We start from the raw sequence: 6,000 nt of genomic DNA, 5'->3' as shown, positions 1-6,000 counted from the left end.
ATGTACATGAGAAACAACAAACAGACGGCCTCCACAACAGGGAGTGCATACCAGGAAGAAGAGAGTCAGAAAGAAAGAAAAGAGAGAAGGCAGAAGCAGAAATGAGAAAGAAGAGAGAACGCAGAGTTTTCAGAGCATCATACAAATTCAACTAATGCTGAAAAAAGCACGACCAGGGGAATAGCCACTACGCAACCCCAGAATGCGCTAAGATTGTGAAGCCCACGGTGCACAGGTCTCTAAAAAGGAGCACAAAGGGGCCCAAATATCTTGCGGCCACGATCCCTCCGGCATTAGGTCCCAGTAGATCATCAACTGGTCCTGACAATACAAAGCATCTTGCAACCAGTCCGTACAGTGGGGAGCCCGTCGCCTCACACAGCACATCGCAACCCTGCGCTTTGTCAGCAACAGCAACAATCCGATTATCTGCTTGTGCGCAGTGGGGAGTCCCTCAACACTCCCCAAGAGGGCAAGTCGGGGGTACGCCTGCAGCACCTCCAGCAGTACGAACTCAGCATCGAACAGCTCCAAGCCAGATGTATAAAGTCTGCATCAGGGATCACGCACCTCTCACAACGCACCTCAGCCCGGAGACCCATCTTCTTCAGCCAAAGAGACGTATATTACAGACGAAACAAAAAAATTTAATGAATGAGTTGCAATCTCTAATTAGGGGACAGGGCTCGCATACACGTGCAGCATTGTCGCCACTCTGCGCCAGATATTGGCCCACCCAAGTCCACCTCCCACTGGGCTCTCGCGATAGCCTCCACCCCGTCCATCTCACGCTGCACACATACATAGAACTTAGTTATGAGTCTGTGCGGGGACTGCGCCTGATACATAAGCTCCAGCGCTCCTCACACCACAGGACTTTCTGGAAACAAGGGTACCGCACATGTACCATAGCACGGATTCTAAGCTCGAATAGCTGATGCAGCGCAGTATCACGTGTGACACCAATCGCAGCAATGGGTGTAATCAATCCCTCAAAAGGGAACCAAGACTCCAAGGTAAGCAATCCAGATTTACAAAAAAACTCACCCATTCGTGCTTCCTCTGCCAGCGGCAAGCCGCCCATGTCCAAGATCGGTATCGAAGGAGCAAAGAACTCTCCCTATTCGCGCGCTTCAACAGCACCATCCAGGCTCTCGCCGTGCACGTCACAGTGTTGACCCCCCCTGGCTGCCCGAGGCGATCCAACCAGCAACCTCGGCAAGCTGTCCGGCCACACAGCATTGCTCTCAGGGGCTAAGTGTGGTAGGTAACGAATAGGATGAAGCCAAAAATACGCAAAATGCGCCTGAACGCACTGATAGTACAACGCGAGATCCGGAGCGCCAGCCCACCACGATCAAACGGAAGTGTCAATTGTTCCCACGATATTCGGGGTCGCCAGCCCGCCCAAGCCAGAGTCACAAGGGCGGAACAAAGCCGTTTCAGAAATCCAATGGTAAGAACCAGAGGCAAATTAAGAAATAGATATAAAAATCTTCAAAGAACAACTATCTTCGCTATAGCAATGCACCCCGTCAGCGAAAGCGGAAGCGAACGCCACCCTTCAACCTTTTCTTTCAGCCACGTCATGGCTCTTCCATAATTGGCTGACCACAGCGTGTCCACATCTCTGCTGAGCCATATACCAAGATATCGCACCAGACCATCAGCCCAACAAAGGGGGTATCTAGAGGAGAACTGTATGGTGACCTCAGACAAGGGCAACACCACCGATTTAGACCAGTTGATGATAATCCCAGTACCTGGCTGAAGCCCACAATCTCATCCAGTAACACATCCAGAAGTAACTGTGGATCACGAATTTATAGGACGACATTGTCTGCATACATGGAGACCAATATTGGGCGCTGCCGGAAAGCTAATCCCCTCTGATTGTGATGCTGACGCAAGCGAGCCGCAAGCAGCTCCATTACAATGGTAAATAGTAATGGAGAAAGCGGGCACCCCTGACAAGTACCTCTAGCAATCGTAATAGGGTCGGAGACAACACCATTGACCCTCAACCTGGCAGACAGCCGCGAGTACAGCAGACAAATCAGCCGAAGAAAATGAGAGCTCAGTCCCATCCTAGCAAGCAACACAAACATGTAATTCCATGTCAGAGAGTCGAAAGCCTTTGTGGCGTCTAAAAACACCGTCGCCGCGCTATCGTCCTGACGAATCCCACTTAGAATCGCAAAAAACATGCAAAGGTTATAGAGGGTGGAGTGCCCCGGCACGAAGCCCGACTGATCCGGCAGCACCATAGTAGGAAGCAGAGGCTGCAAACATCAGCAAGGAGCTTCGCCAGGATCTTATTATCGACATTGATCAATGAGAGAGGCCTATAGGAATCACAGCTGCACGGATCCTTCCCGGGCTTCAAAATTGTCACAAGGAGAGCCTCACGCATAGGCCTCTAAGATGTGAGGAGCCAATATATCAGCATATTCCTTGTAGAAGGCCGAAGCAAGAGCATCCAGCCCTAGTGCTTTATTTCCAGGCAAGCTGCGTATTGCCTGGATAACATTGTCCACCGAGAAGGGGACATCTAAATACTGCCTATGCGCCTCCTCAAGCCACAGAAGGCTTATATCCTCAAAATAGTCAGTAGCAACCTCCGCGAGCACCTCCGGGGCTTCAGCATATAAAGTGGAGTAAAAATCAGTAAAGATGAGGGCGATCGCGCTCGGGCCAGTGTGACGCATCACACAGCTCCACAATATAATCACTAGCCCACGGCCTACGGAGCATCGAAGCCAACATGCGACCAGCTCTGTCCCCCTCACCATATCGCCTTGCCGCAGCGTGCTTCCCCAAGAAGCATGCCTGCCATTGGGCAGCCTCCTCAAACTGTGACATCTTCTCTCTCAAGACCGCCAACAGGTCCTCCAACCAGTTTAAAGCTAATCGTTTTTCAAGATCAACAATTTGGACCTCCAGTTCAGCCAGCTCGTGCCACAACAGCCTCAGCACACTGTGCTGCTTAGAGAGGAAAATCCCACGTATCACTACCTTAAAGGCCTCCCAAACAGTGCTGACTGAAGCCACTGACCCTCGATTCTCATCAAAGTAACGAAGTATAGCATCACAGATCTCATCCCTAAACACCGGATCTCAGAATGCTCCACGAGGAAGGCGCCACAGAAAAGGACTGCGAGGCCCACCCGGAACGGCCAACTCCAACATAACTGGTGAATGGTCCGACAATGTACGGGCCTTATGTTCAATGGCCGTCGTCCAGAGCTCCACATCCCTGGTAGCCACCTATCTAAGCGGGACCAGATGCTATGCACATAATTGACGCAGGTGCCCTCTCTGGCAGACCCATGTTTTCTCCTCCATAAATCCCCAAAGGCACCCTCCTCCATCACCCGCATCAAAGCTCTAGCAGCCACCAAATGCTGAGATCTGGCACGCCTCTCACGATCCAACTCAAAGTCCAACACCACATTGAAGTCACCCCCCCATAACAGGGACCCGTGGGACTTGTGGCTTAGCTGGGCAGATGAGGGAGTATTTTGCTACCGTCTGGCTAAGTGCACGCTTAACCAGCAAAAAGGCCTTGTGAGCCACCTGCACCCCAGGACTATAGTCTGGGAGGATATGCAGTTCCACCCCATTGTACATCACAGACCTGAGCTCCCTGACCAGACGAAGAAACAGTGTCCCTGTCTCTACAATTCAGCAAACACACAATGATAGGGCGCGCAGGGGCACCGGGGAGGCCGCATTCCCAGAGATCTATGCGCCCTCTCCACTACCAGCACCTGAGAGAGCTCTCCCGGGAATAGCGTGGAGAGCATGGTCTCAACATAGTCCTCCATATGCCCCATAGCCATCGGTTCCGGGACACCCAAAATGCGAATGTTATTATGACGGGACGGGGCCTCAAGATCTTCATTCTGATTCCTAATCACCTCCAGGATGCGTTCCATGTGCAGCAGCTGTTCACCGTCTTCACGCCAACCATCGTCCGAGGTACAGAACTCCAGCTGTTCAAAACGGAAGTCATAACCGTCCACTCTTTCTTTCAAGCGGTCCATCTGCTCTGTCAAATGGTCAAGTTTAGCATAGATACCAGCCAGGATGTGTTTGAGGTCCAATAACATAGCCTTCACGTAGGACTCAGAAGTCTCCTCCTCAGACAGCACGCTGTCCATCAGCTGGCCAGCCGGACCATTCTTCTTCTTACCACTCTCAAAATAGAGCTTAGCCTGTCTCCGCTCCGCCTTCCCCATCCCTTGCACAACTGGGCAGGCAGACGAGCAACGGTGCCCCGCCTCACCTCTCCAACTGGCAACCGACCGGCAAGGCCGCAAAAAACGGTGCATGCCACCTAGCGAACGCACTCACCGGGCACCCACCGCAGAGCCCGGCAGGAGGGAAGTGGAGCCATGACAGGCCTCAAAGGCAAGCCAGCAACAAACAATGCCCAGCAAGGCACAGTCACAGAAGGTAGCCCAGCCACCAACAAGAGCAATCTGTAGGAGCCCAGGGCCCCTCCGGCCCAACCAACACCGCCAGCTGCCCCGCGGGACAGCTGTGAGAGGGCGAAGGGGCAATAAAAGTGGCAGACAAAAAAGAGAGATAAATGGAGGCACGTAAAAGAAGAAAGGTGCCTCCCCAGCTGTCGTATAGGGGCCCACCTAGAGGAGGGGGCCAACAGGTGCCCCAGAGCACCGGCCTACCAAAAAGTAATGCAATGGGTCAGCAAGTTGCTGCACCCCAACGCCGCCGCGGGGGACCGCGGCCCGATCCAGCTGCCGACCGGGCCCCGCAGAGTGGCAACACAGCACCACCGATGAGAAGACCAGGGGGCCACCACAGTTTTCAGGCCCCCGGCAAAAAACAACATTGCACAAAAGGCAGGAGACCGCCTACAACCGGAGGGGGGAGCCACCTCTCCCATCCGCGCCAGCACAGAGCTGCGGCCCCGTGCGAGCCCGCAGCTTGGACCAACTGCTGGGATGCCCCGTGGGTGATGGCAACGCAGAGCCGGCCGCTGGGGCCTTCAAGACCCACTCGTTGCCTCAGCCCCGGTACACGGGGGAGGATGCGCACACAACCCTAACCCAGGCATCACTGAACCTCACTGCCGGCCGGGTCCGCCGAGCCTCGCACCTTCCCCACGTGCCAACTAGGCCTCAGCGTAGGCTCGGCGGCAGACGCGCATCTCCGTCAAATGGGGAGAAAGAGAAGCACCTGCCCGACTCAGGCATTGGAGGCCAGCCGGGAGGAACTCGCAACAGGAGAAATGTGTTCTTGGTCCCCCACCGGCGGAGCCTCACAGAGTGGCAGGCATCTTGTGGGATGGCCAAGCCAAGCCCCCCATGCAGTCTGACACTTTGTGACCCTTTGTGGCAGATAATGGTTGTGCCAGCCATCAAGTGTACGAGGGTGTGTATCACACATTCGTAGGATGATGTAATTTGGTGCAGTAGTATCTCTTAGCTTCCAATACATGATTTCTGACACTTTCTACACATGCACAGTGCAGGCTTAGGGAGGGGGCACAGCTATTTGTAACATGAGTTCCTTGGTACGGTGCATGTAAAGTCAGGTATGTCCTCTATACTCCTAACGAGTCCTACTATGACATCCATGATTGTGACTCAGCACCATGGTGGACCGTTTCGGGTATTTACAATGGAACATGGTGTTGTTAGGGGGAACTACAGGAGCACGTGAGGTGGCACTGGAGTAGGTGCTTCCCCATTTCTCGTGATTTAGCCCCATGGTCTTTAATACAGATAATTTTGTATTTGTATGTGTGTGACACAATGCAGCAGACAGGTGTATGTGCACACTACAGGTATGTGAGGTATGTGTAGCTGACATACATATTTGGTTATGGCACAACTTGTGTGGCATTTGATTTAGTTTCTGCCAGTGGCTTGCACACAATGGTTTACGTGGGACTTCCTCAAAATGACCATAGCTTCTGCCATTGACATGCTTGTGTGCTTCTTTATTTAGTATAATGTGTGTGTGAGATCT

Source organism: Pleurodeles waltl, chromosome 7 (assembly GCF_031143425.1).
Source record: "Pleurodeles waltl isolate 20211129_DDA chromosome 7, aPleWal1.hap1.20221129, whole genome shotgun sequence".
Taxonomy (NCBI): domain Eukaryota; kingdom Metazoa; phylum Chordata; class Amphibia; order Caudata; family Salamandridae; genus Pleurodeles; species Pleurodeles waltl.
Note: the sequence above shows the minus strand (reverse complement) of the source record.